This window comes from Ammospiza nelsoni, chromosome 13, assembly GCF_027579445.1.
Source record: "Ammospiza nelsoni isolate bAmmNel1 chromosome 13, bAmmNel1.pri, whole genome shotgun sequence".
NCBI classification, from domain to species: domain Eukaryota; kingdom Metazoa; phylum Chordata; class Aves; order Passeriformes; family Passerellidae; genus Ammospiza; species Ammospiza nelsoni.
The window spans coordinates 11,941,436-11,953,320 of NC_080645.1; positions in this window are offsets into that span (position 1 = coordinate 11,941,436).

The following is an 11,885-nucleotide window of genomic DNA, read 5'->3' on the forward strand; positions in this document are numbered from 1 at the left end:
ATGTGCAAAAGGTTTGAAAAACAATTAAGGTGGGTTTTTTTGGCATTTTTTGTTTATGCCTGTTAGGCACTGATTTTTATTAAAATAAAATTTATGAGTATAATATGAAGAGAAGTCATTTAAAAGATTGAATTTGGAGTATTCAGGGAGGAAATCTGTGAAAGGCAAAATGTCCACCAGAATGGACAACACGAGTCACTTTCTGTACTCCAGGATGGAAGCATCAAGAGAGATTGAACATTTGTTTCAGTTTATGAACTTTTTTGCAATCCAGCTAAAAATATCAGCACCACCTGTGATACGAGAATCAGATTTATTATCAGCTTCTCAGGAATTGCAAAACAGCCTAACTCCACCTGACTGTTAATAAATCAGGTGCTGAAAGCACTTCAAATGAGAACTTTGCTGAAGAGACAAGTACTCATGAGGATCAAAGGCTCAAGTCAGTTAAAGTGGCCATTTGCCCTTTTGGCGTAATCAGAACGTATTTTCAAAAAAAGAAGGAAAGAGAAAAATAAATGACATGATGCTTTTAAAAGAGTAGGACAAATATTAAAGTGGGTATGGACATCTGTAAGTCAGTCACTCTAATTCTGCAAAACTGAGTTTTCTAATAGTGCTGAATTAGTAAAGTTTATGGATTTGGTCCAAAGCCCACTGAAGCCAATGAAAAGAGAGAGTTTCTTTTGATTCCAGTGGTTTGGATCTGGCTGTTGGAAGCTCCCTGCTTTGGACAAAAAGCATCCACCCTCCCATGAAGCTGACTTGTCTCTTCACTGTGTTCCCCTGACATCCCACACATGCAGAAAATCAACTGACATCCAGGCTTCCAATGAAAGAAATTGCCTGAAAAATATTGCAATATCCAGCTTCCTGGATTAATTAATAAAATTACTTGCTCTTCAACATAGATTACATGCTGGGCATTTAGCTGCTGTGCTCTGGAGAAGGGGTGAAAAAAAGGTTCAGTGGAGATGTAGGGAAGAGACTGGAGGACACAGGTGAAGAAATGCCATGAATATTGATTCATGATGACAGGAATATTTTTTTAAACACTGCATAGCTCTGATTTGCATGAACAATATTTGCCTAATTCAAAATCACAGAATATTCTGTGGAATAGAAAGGACCCACAAGGATCATCAAATCTAACTCTTGAATGAACGGCCCATACAGGGATCAAACCTGCAATCTTGGCATTATCAGTGCCCTGCTGTAACCAGCTGAGCTCATCTCAGGGTCTTTAACTGAAGCTGTCAGCAACATCAACACTGGCAGCTTTACAGGATTCTAGCTCTAACTTTTCTTTTTGCCCTTGCACTGAGTATTGACTATAGGGATTGTATTTTTCAGTGTCCACCAGTCTCCACTTGTGTTTGAGTTTCCTCTTTCCTGAGTCCTCTTCCTGGTGGTCTGTTGTAGAAGACAGACCGTGTAGAAGTAGAATGTTATTGTTATGAGAATGTAGAAGTCATTGTTATGAGCCGTGTGTTTTTTCTTTTCCTGGATAACCAAGTCATCAAGAGAATTTTTGGATGATGGTGTTGCTGTGTAGCAGTCTGGAAGTGGTCAGGGAAGGATGATCTTCATGGGTGCCTGCATTATGCTTGCAGACGATGAATTGACCTTGTGGGCACAGGAAGAACCACAGGAGGAGCACAGGCAGGGCTGAGGCACTTCTCCCACACTTGGTAGTAAAACAAATGTGAGTCACAAACAGCAGGATGGGTGGAAATGGTGTTCTGCAAGAACTGAAAGCAGAAACCCATGCTTTCAGGCTCCCAGGTGTAATGCTGAGGGATAAAGGTTCTCTTTTTCTTGGGTACCCAGGTGCAGTGCTGCTGATCTGAGTAGAGTTAGTCTGGGTATAAGTAGTGCAGGAGGGAAGCCAGTCCTGTTCCTGTGGCAGTGCTGTACACCTGAAACCCGTGCAGAAATGATGACTCACAGGTCAGTGTGTGACGCTCTGCAGTTTACTGTTTGCACATGTGGCTGGTTCTGAGGAAGAAACTGAAGAGCAACCTGGTTTATGCCGGGTTGAGTGTGTGAGGAAATCTGTGGAGTGGCTGAGAGCTGTGCATTTTCAACTGGGCAAACATCAGACAAGAAAAGAGCATGTTTGCTGTGCCTCTTTGCTTGGCTTTTGCAGGATGCCTGACGTTAGGAGAGCATGGTCATTCCCACAGTGACAGACCCACTCACACCCAGCACTGTGCTCTGACAAGAGCCATTTCAGCTTTGGAGTGATGCCTCCAAGGACAACGGGGCTCCACCCTCACCTTTACTGAGAATTCACAGAAGTGCAGATCCTGATGTTTGCTGTGCAAATCTTCACCAGCCAGGCTGTGGTGTGCAAAATGAGAGCTGCTGCTGATGCAGCCCAAAGACTTGTTTTCAGAGAGCTCATTGGAATGGAATTCTGCTTTATTACTGGGAACTGGGAAATTATTTTCAGTCCTATGCTTTAAAATGAACCTTGAGCAACATACCTGTTTTTTTTAGGGCTTGCTTCTCTGTTCCCTGGATTGGCAGCAGAAAGGTCAATATTTCTGTCTTAGGCCTTCTTTGTAGCATTAAAGATACTTGAGTATAATAATTCTCACTGTGGGATGCACTTCTTAATTAATTTTCAAGGTAGCATATTGCAGCTTGGGATGCCCTTCTGAAAGCCAGGAGAGCTTCCCACGAAGGGTGAGCTGTGCTGGCTCAGTGGGCACATCCTTCCCCCATGAAAGAGCACATAACCCACAGTGCAAGCTTCCAGCTCTGCAAAATGACAGCCACCACCTCAGCCTTCCCAAGATTAATCAATCAGTTGCTTTTTTAAATTATGGATGCCTAATGTGGGATTATCTAGTGGATGCTCTTTGATCTGTGTAGATACCAGCAAATTTTAGATTTGTTCCACTGTGTGTATTAGGGCAAATTTAAAGCTCTGGAGTCAGGAAATTGCATTTCCTGTGGCTGAGACTGGGCTGCACTATTCTTTTGATACAGAAATTTTAGGAACATTGATGGTTGAAGCAGACACATCTGCTGTTTGTAGTGATTCTGTCAACAGCCCTCATGGTATACAGCCAGCCTAATAATCACAAGTGCTTCTTTCTGTTTAAATCCCAGAAAAGGAACTGACATCTTTTATCAGAAAGACAGACAATCTGTATCCCGTGACAATTCCAGATTATGGATCCCAAGAGACTTTCCTTACATTCTTATTTTATCATGGAAATCACAGTTAGTGCTGTTTACTTTCTATACTTCCACACAGTTTTCAAGGTGTTGCCAGCAGGACCTGGGCTGATACTGACATGTGTTGTTGTCACATTGCAAGATCTGATAGAACACCCCTATATATATAAATATCAGTGTTTTCTTGGATCTTCCTTTGCTTTCAGTGACTTTGGAAATCGTGGCACTACTTAATTCACATGCTTTGTCTATTTTGTAGGCTTTTTTCCTACTTCTAAGGAAAGACTTGTTCCTAGTAGACTGGTTTGGAGTGTGACTCTCTCTTGCTGCTATTTTTATGGTAGGGAGCTATGTATATGTCATTTTCTAGCTACAGAGTAGGACAAGAATAAATGTGTTTGTGTGGGGGGGGAATAGAGAAACATTGGTTATTTGGAAAAATAAGCCTTATATTTTTTCTTTGTAATATTCCTGTTATGCTGCTTTGAAGTTCACATCCCAGACCCATATGAGAAGTGGAGGGATGGACAGCAGAGCTGCTAAGGAAATGCAGGGCTCCAGCCACACAGCCATACTCCAAAAAGCTGCTCACTGTCCTCCTTTGTGATATAAAAGCTGAAATGCCACTCAAGCTCCTTCCCTCTGGACTTCCCTCACCCTGGGGATCAGTAGTACATGAGAACGACCCATCCCTGGTGTACTGCCATCCACAAACTCATGATTTGTCATGGTTGAAGTTCCTTGAAACTGAACTTTGGGTCTGTGAGAACAACAGGTTCTCCGTGCTGATCCCCTGTGATTTGATTTGCTTTGCCTGGCAGACTGTCAACCTTCTCTGAAGTTATAATCATCTGTTTGAGGCTTGGAGCACATTTTCACTAAAATATTTGTTCCTGAGCTTACCTACAACTTGTTCATTTTGTAAAAAACAACCAAACAAACATTAATATGTATTTGTAGCCTTTTTACCCACTTCAAAAAGCCATCTTAAAGACCAGTTCAATAGTCCAGCTGCCAGTGGGTCCTACAGCGGCCAAGTACACTGTATGCTTCATTTTTTAAACCAAAATATAATTAGTTTTTTTCCACATGCAGAAGTCAAGGAGTCTGGGGTTTTGTTTCTGAAGCTCACACAGTGCATCAGGTCAATCCAGCAGATGCATCTCAGGAAGGAGCTACATTCCTCTTACTTTTATTTGGACTTGAGATACCAAAAGATGCTTAAGCCTTGATTTTTCATGTCATGACACCTCATTTAGTTTACTCCTACACAAAATGATATGTTATCTGACCCAAGGGCTTTGCATCATGCATCCACAAAGCAGGGTAGGAATCAACACATAAATCCAAAGCTTATTCTACTCCTTCCTTTTCTCTACGCCCTATATAAGGTATCCAGCTGGTTTGTGGCAATGGAATAGTAATGACAGCAGGATGGTAATTTCATCTTGAGTTTTACAAGCAAGAGGAGGTGCCAAGAAGGAAACCAGGTAAGAGGGTTGCCAAATATATCTTCCATTTATCATCCCAGCTAACAGCGGGTAAATTATTTCTGAGTGGCACTTTGGAAAGGGAGGGGAGAAGAGAAGCACACACTAATATGTGCTGCAGAGGTGTCTCTGAGGAGTGGCTGGTGTGGCAAGCTAAAGTATAGTCCTTCCTGCAGGAGGAGTACAGTGTGTTACTCATGCAGGAATTCTGGTCACGCTGCTGGAGCTAAAGTACCTGGACACATACCCAGATGGTCCAGTGGTAATACAAAAAGATTGATGTGTTTTATAGGAGCTGGAAATGAAGAGAATATTTTTGTCCAAACAGAGTGCTCTCACCTGGGGCCCCAGCAATGTTTCAGTCCTGGACAACAATTCCCATACTCTTTTTGCAAAGTAGAGACTTCTAGAAATGTAAGTTTTCGTATTAAATAACCTCAGAATTTAGCAAGAAGAAGGGGGATCTTCCTCTTTTGCTTTGCCATTGTCACCTAGTTTCGAAGTGGGGTAACTCTTGCTTTAGACTGTGGAAAGGAATGGTGCTGATATAACCAGTTCAGGATGTGGCTCATTGTGTGCACCCTGTGAAGGTGTCACAGTGCTGTTCTGGAAAGAGTTACAAGCAGACAAAGCATCCGGTGAATGGAAAACAACCTGCTTGAGTAATTTCCACTTGACTGTTTTATAATATGGTATTTCTCAGGTGCAGACTCACATTTACTTGTCTAACCATTGCCGTTATTATTATTATATAGTAATTATAATTTACTTGTACAAATTAGAGGAAGGATTAAATGACATATAAAAAGCATACTGACCGGAACTAAATAGAAAATTCCAAGGAGGAGTCCTTAAAATAAAGCAATTGTATAATACTTAATTGTATAATATAAACTGTAATTTCCCAAAAGACATTGTATTAATCTTACAGCAGTTAGCTATTCCATTTGGTCCATTTATAATCATTTTGAGCTACTTAAATACAAATTTTAAAAAGGATCAAACTTGTTTCCCACTAATATGCCTGGTGCTTTCCCCATAGCTTATTCATCTTCAAAGCTCTTCACCAACATTAGCTAATTATATTTTTCTTTCTAATTAGTAGAAATTGACTATGGTCAAAAGGGCCATTCAGCAAATTAGCATGTCTCTACCTTCAAATCTCAGAGCTTCTGACCCAGAGCTTTCAAATGGCTGATGAAGATATCATACAGTGGTTGTGCTGAGCCCATAGTCAAGACAGCCAACTGGAGAAAGATAGGAATTTTTTAAAAAAAATTACACCTCAGGGAAGGGTATCAAATCTCCTCATTCACAGCTTTCCCTGGAGGCAGCAGCATGGAGAATGCAGGGCTGGACCCAGCTTCCTCCTGCTCTGAGCACAGCTGCCTCAGACAGGGGCCAGGGGTACGTTGTCCTTGTTCTAAAGACTTAAAGGCATGTGGGGTTTGTGGTGGCCACCTGCTCAGAGGCCACTTCTGTTTTGGGGTGCTGGAGGTGGCACAGGTCACTTGATGTCACTTGGGTGGTGTCCCTTCTGTGGAAAAGCAATCTGAAGCTCTGCCCAAGTGTCAGCTTTGCTCTGGACGTGTGTTCTGTCCATTTTGAACTGTAAGATAGCAACACAACAAGATGGGGTTAAGAAGTGGTTTGGAGTTTTTTAAGCCTTGTTTGCATTAAAACTGTCCTTTCAAAAGGGTGTTTCTTCTGAGTCCTACCTGTAGCCATGCCAAGAAGAACTGCATTTCTCACTTTATAGGAGTTCATATGCATCTGTGATTTGATAGCTGTAACCCAAAGGTAGGAGAAAAGTCTCTGGAAATATGAACAAGTTCAACCTCCCTTTGTATTCTGAATTTCTTTACTTGTTCTTCAAAAAGGCAGCAAAGTGACAAATCCTCACTGAGCAGCAGCTCTGTTTGGCTCTTGGAGAACAGCTGTGAGTGTGAGACTTGTTTATGTTTCAGAAACTGTGAATTTTTTAACCCTGAACAACAGTGTGTGCTCCAGGAGATTAATATCTGCATTACATGGACTTGCTGAGAATAAATTAACTCTTGATGACACGATTACTGTCTTAGCAGTGTTCACCGCATACAATTGCATGGTGTCAAAGATATTAATGTGTTTTTGTGAAGAATTTAGGAAACAATTTATTTATATGACTGTGCTTCATTCCATATCACACCAGGACATCAATTAGCTACTATCGCCTGTAAAAGAAATGTAAATCATGTGTCTCATTGGTTATGAGGATAATAGTGGGCCAATAATTCACAAAGAATAATTCATTCTATGAGTTGTGCCTCATTCTGTGCTCATGAATTGTTCAGAAACAGATACAACTTTTTCAAGTTTTCATTTTTCAAATTATTATAATGGATTCTTCTTGGTTACAGTTCACTCATGGAGGTTTTGAATATTAAGGACTTGAAGTCTGGGGTGATTTTGTTTGGTCACACAGTACAATATATTTTTTTTCTGACTGAATCAGTGCAATTTTTGGAATCAGTTGATGTTGTGAAGATTTGTGAGACAACGCAAACAAACTTCAAAGATTTTTGTAAAATAGGGTGCTGGGAAAAAAATTTCTTTTGACACTGGCCAGAAGTACATAAAAACGTGAACCTCCAGAATGGTGAAAAGCTGAGTAAGCTTTAAAAAGGATTTATGTGGAGATTTGAAGGAAAGCATACTCTGGGAAATTATATATAAAATTAAGATCTCTCTCCCCCCAGTGCAGTTTCTAAAATTAAGGAGTAAAAATGATTGCCTTAGAAAGATAATTAACTCTTTCTTTAAAAACAAAATTAATGTAAGCAAAAAAAAAGAAACAAAAAAGAACAAAACCCCCAAATCCCAAACCCCAAGAAGTATGTGGATTTCAGTTCCTATTTATTTCTACATAATCTTTGGCTTTAACAGAAGAAAAAGTTTGAAAATTTTAGTATTTGCATTATTAGAAAGAATTGTGTTTGCACTGGCAGCATGAGAACAAGGAGAAAAAGATAATTTTTCTAGAAAGTTCTGGCTTTTGAACAGCTCAGAGATGGTTTAAGAATTTTCCTTCATACCCTAGCAACATGCAAGCAAAATAGAAAACGATAAAAAATTAGGCATGATTTTAATTTTCAATATAGACCCTAAAATAATGTTCAATACTCAAATTTATTGTTTTTTCCTGTAGGTGCCTGGCATGAATTAAAGATGACTTCAACCATGCCAATTTTTGAGCTTTCAGTACAGCACATGTGTTGGAAGTGAGGTAGCTGGTTTTCCATTTCCATTATTCTTTATGCATGTTGAATATTGCGTGGAAGGGTTGAATCTTGTTTTTCTCCCTTTTAGTGAAATTAGATAAGATGGAAAATTTACAAGTGTTTCTTTTCTTTTTTTGGTGTTGATTCACACAGATACCCAAAGACTTGTTTCTCTGAACAGCCTAGTGAGAATCTGAAATCCATCCTCTCCCCTCATATTGGCAGGCATGCCTTTCCCATGCTAATACGTTAAGTAACTTTTATTGCACTGAAGAGCACATAAAGTTCACTGCTCTGCCGTGACCTTTTCTCCTTTAAATTGTTTCATCATTGTGACCAATAATGGACCAAAGAGAAGACGTAAAAATGTTAGGGACGTTTATTTCTGAGGAGGTTAAGCAACTTTTGCTGTGCCCTTTTTACATTCTTCCAGACCTTCTAAAAAGGGACCGTAACATGACAGCAATGCCCCCCTTAATTACATTTTGTTGTCAGAGGAAGCATGCTTTAAAAGAACAGTAACCCAACACTCCTAGAGCTGAGGATTTCAATAATCTCAACCAGGTTCGCAACATTTGGAAAACCCCAAACCTTCTGTCAACCGACTGAAGCAAATTTTACGCATGCAAGAAATAAAGTCATGTGGCACAAGGTTCTGTGTTATGGGGTTCAGGCAAAAGGATCTTGTTTCACTTTGCCAGATTTTCATGAGCAGTTGGACAGATTTCATGATGGCAATGGCTTATCAAAAATCCAGAACCTAAAGAATTATATACTTCTGCTGTGCTTGTTTTCAGTAATGTTCATCTCCATCAGGTACTGAATATTGCCAGTCTAGTATTGAAATATTAATAACAGCTGAAGATTCAAAAAAAGGGAGATACCAGTGGAATTCGGCAGGATTCACACTTGATCTCCGTCCTGGCCTTTTTTTGCTTGGCCACTAAACCTGGTTGTATTGTTTTGGTCACAACTGCTGGTAGCTTTGTTCATAGCACAGAAGAAAATTACTCCTGGGTGAATCCATTTTATATTTTTGCAAGTTCTGTCATGATTTTAGAAGAGATTGTCAAGGAAAAGAAATCAGTTTTTCAATGGGCTGCTACAGTGATACAGGATATATGGAATTAAAACCCAACAAGGATGGGCAAAGGATAATGCATTGAATTTATCAGGAGAATACAATGGGTAGGAAAAACCAATGAGAGGCATGAGCATTTACTCAAAATAGAAAATGTTCTTGTCTGAACATATTCTAGAGTTCCTGTAGCATGCCTATTAGTTAGGTTGGTGAACCTGCTGGCCTATCCTTGCAAGATGAATTGCCTTCAATCAGAACTGTCTGGGGAGCAGTGGAACTGTTGTGGCATTCCCAAAAAAAAGGAAAAAGGAGGGGTTGTATCTATCTGCCTCCCTCTGGGAGGAAACAGCCTGTGTGTCCTGGCTTCTCTACCTACAGAAAAAACACAAATACAGTCTGTACCAAAAGTAAGGTCCTAGGAGCAAAACTCCTAGGCTTCCACTCAGGGCTTAAGAACAACCAAAAATTATATTGGTCCCAGAGCAGTTTTCATAGGTTGCACCAGACTAAACTCTGCATTTTGGGAGATGCAGAGCCTGTACAAATATTTATGTAGTTCAGATCAACCATGCTCATATTTTAGGCATTTACCATCAACTTTCATTGGCATGGTTCTGAATGATCCCTATGGCCTAAAGCAGAATTGTCTGTTGGCCTGGTGTGAGTGTTGAATCTTCAGGATCTGGAAAATGCCTTACAAATGAAGCAGAGTGGATGCAATGCCCTGAGCAGCTGCTCCCATGGCCTTCAGGTACTGCTAAGGAGCACAAAGTATGGATTTGTAATGACTCCTGAAACAGCCACTCACAAGAAGTATATCGAAAATGCCCAGATCTGAGGGCATTTATCCAAAAGGAAGGATGATAAGAGCCTTTTTGAGGGATTTATGCAGTAAAAACACTGGGAACATCAGTGCATTTGGCCACAGTACTATGCTGGGCAAAATTGCTAGGTAGGGTGGGATATAATTATGGTTCCCCTAGGATCTCCTTTGCTGGCCATGGAAAGAAAACAGAGAAGAAAAGAGAGGTTGTTAGTATTGTCCTCTGATAAGCTGATAGCTATCTTCATAAAGACAAAGTTAGTTTAAAAAAAAGGTAAAAAGATGAAGGAAAAAACATGGGGATATTGAGAAAAAAGGTGAGTTTGCTCTGTGCCTGCGAGGAGAAGAGGGGGCCCTTGTGGCCCTGTGATATGTGGGCCCTGCTGGGAGGAGGATGGGCCAGAGCAGAGTGTGGGGCTGAGCCCCATAGAACACACTCCTGGTGGGGCTGAGCCCCATGGAGAACGTTCCTGGTAGGGCTGAGCCCCATGGAGAACATTCCTGGTAGGGCTGAGCCCCATGGAGAACGTTCCTGGTAGGGCTGAGCCCCGTGGAGAACGTTCCTGGTAGGGCTGAGCCCCGTGGAGAACGTTCCTGGTAGGGCTGAGCCCCGTGGAGAACGTTCCTGGTAGGGCTGAGCCCCGTGGATAACGTTCCTGGTAGGGCTGAGCCCCGTGGAGAACGTTCCTGGTAGGGCTGAGCCCCGTGGAGAACGTTCCTGGTAGGGCTGAGCCCCATGGAGAACGTTCCTGGCAAGCCCAGCCCAGGAGCGCCTTGGGGGCAGTGCGGGCTGTCCTGGGGAGGCCGGCTCAGCAGGAGGCTGTCAGGGCAGCTTTGCCACTGGGAGCCAAACCATTCCAGCTGTCTTTGAGGGAACACAGATTCTTGCTGCACCACACCAAGGGAGGCTTCAGAGAAGTTTGTTTTTCCTTTGTGAGATGTGGGCCCTAGATAGACACTCAGGAATTTCCTCACTGCAGGCTCTTTGCAGCCATTTCCAACCTGAGCATTTCTATCTGAGGCTCTTTCTTTGGAGTCTGTACTCCTGGGGCTACTTCAGTAAATCTGGGGTGAGAGAAAGAGCTCTGACTCCCTGAACTCTGCTTTAGTTGGGGCTACTCAGGATGAGAATCTGGCCTTGCCCACCACTTCAACATTCTCTTTCTTCAGCATGGGCCTCTTACTATTCTTTTCTCCACATTCCTGCCAAGGAATTTGTTTTTATCATGTTTTACCAGATAACACTGAGGAAATTGTCCCATTTACAGCTCTGGAATTCTTCTATCCTGCGATATCTAAGGTTCCCCTCAGAAGATTCAGATCCTGTGCACCTCACAAGCATGAGTTTTGCCCTTGAAAAAGTTATTATATCTCTGGCTATATTTTGCACTTGAAAAATTTGTTTAGAAGGGATTTATTAGTGAACACAAGACATTTCTATAATTTTGGATTTGCAAATGCTCAGACTTTAGCAGCATGGAAAAGTGTTTGGGAGGAATATTTTATTGTAAATCTTTATTGCTGCAATGTCTCATTTTCATCTTTTCTGCATTAGGTACTGTAGGGAACTGAAGCTAAAATGGATAAGTAAGTAAAATTTTGAGGTCTGACTGGTTGGGTGAGACAGTCACATTCTTGGAGCAATAAATAACTCCTTCCTGATCATGATGTGCTAGCACTATTGAGGAAGCAATAACATGGGACTGGCCCAAGTTAATGATATATAATAAAGGAGATTATGCAGATATCAAGGACATGTTTAGTAAAGCATCTATTGTCTGCATCTATCACCACAACATTCTGGCAAGTGTTGGGAAACATGGAAAGTGTGAAGTAGGAGGAGAAAAACGCAATCTGCATTTGTTGACTGCTTGTTGACAGCAACTAAGACATTTGCTGAATGCTTTAAAATTTTTGTAATTAATTGTAGGGATTGTTTATGCACCACCTATAAAATCCTTTCTAATCCTGTTTCTGGCTGCCAGAGTGGGAAAGGATTTCACAGGGAAAGGATGTGAATCTTCAAGTGAGTGTGCATGTGA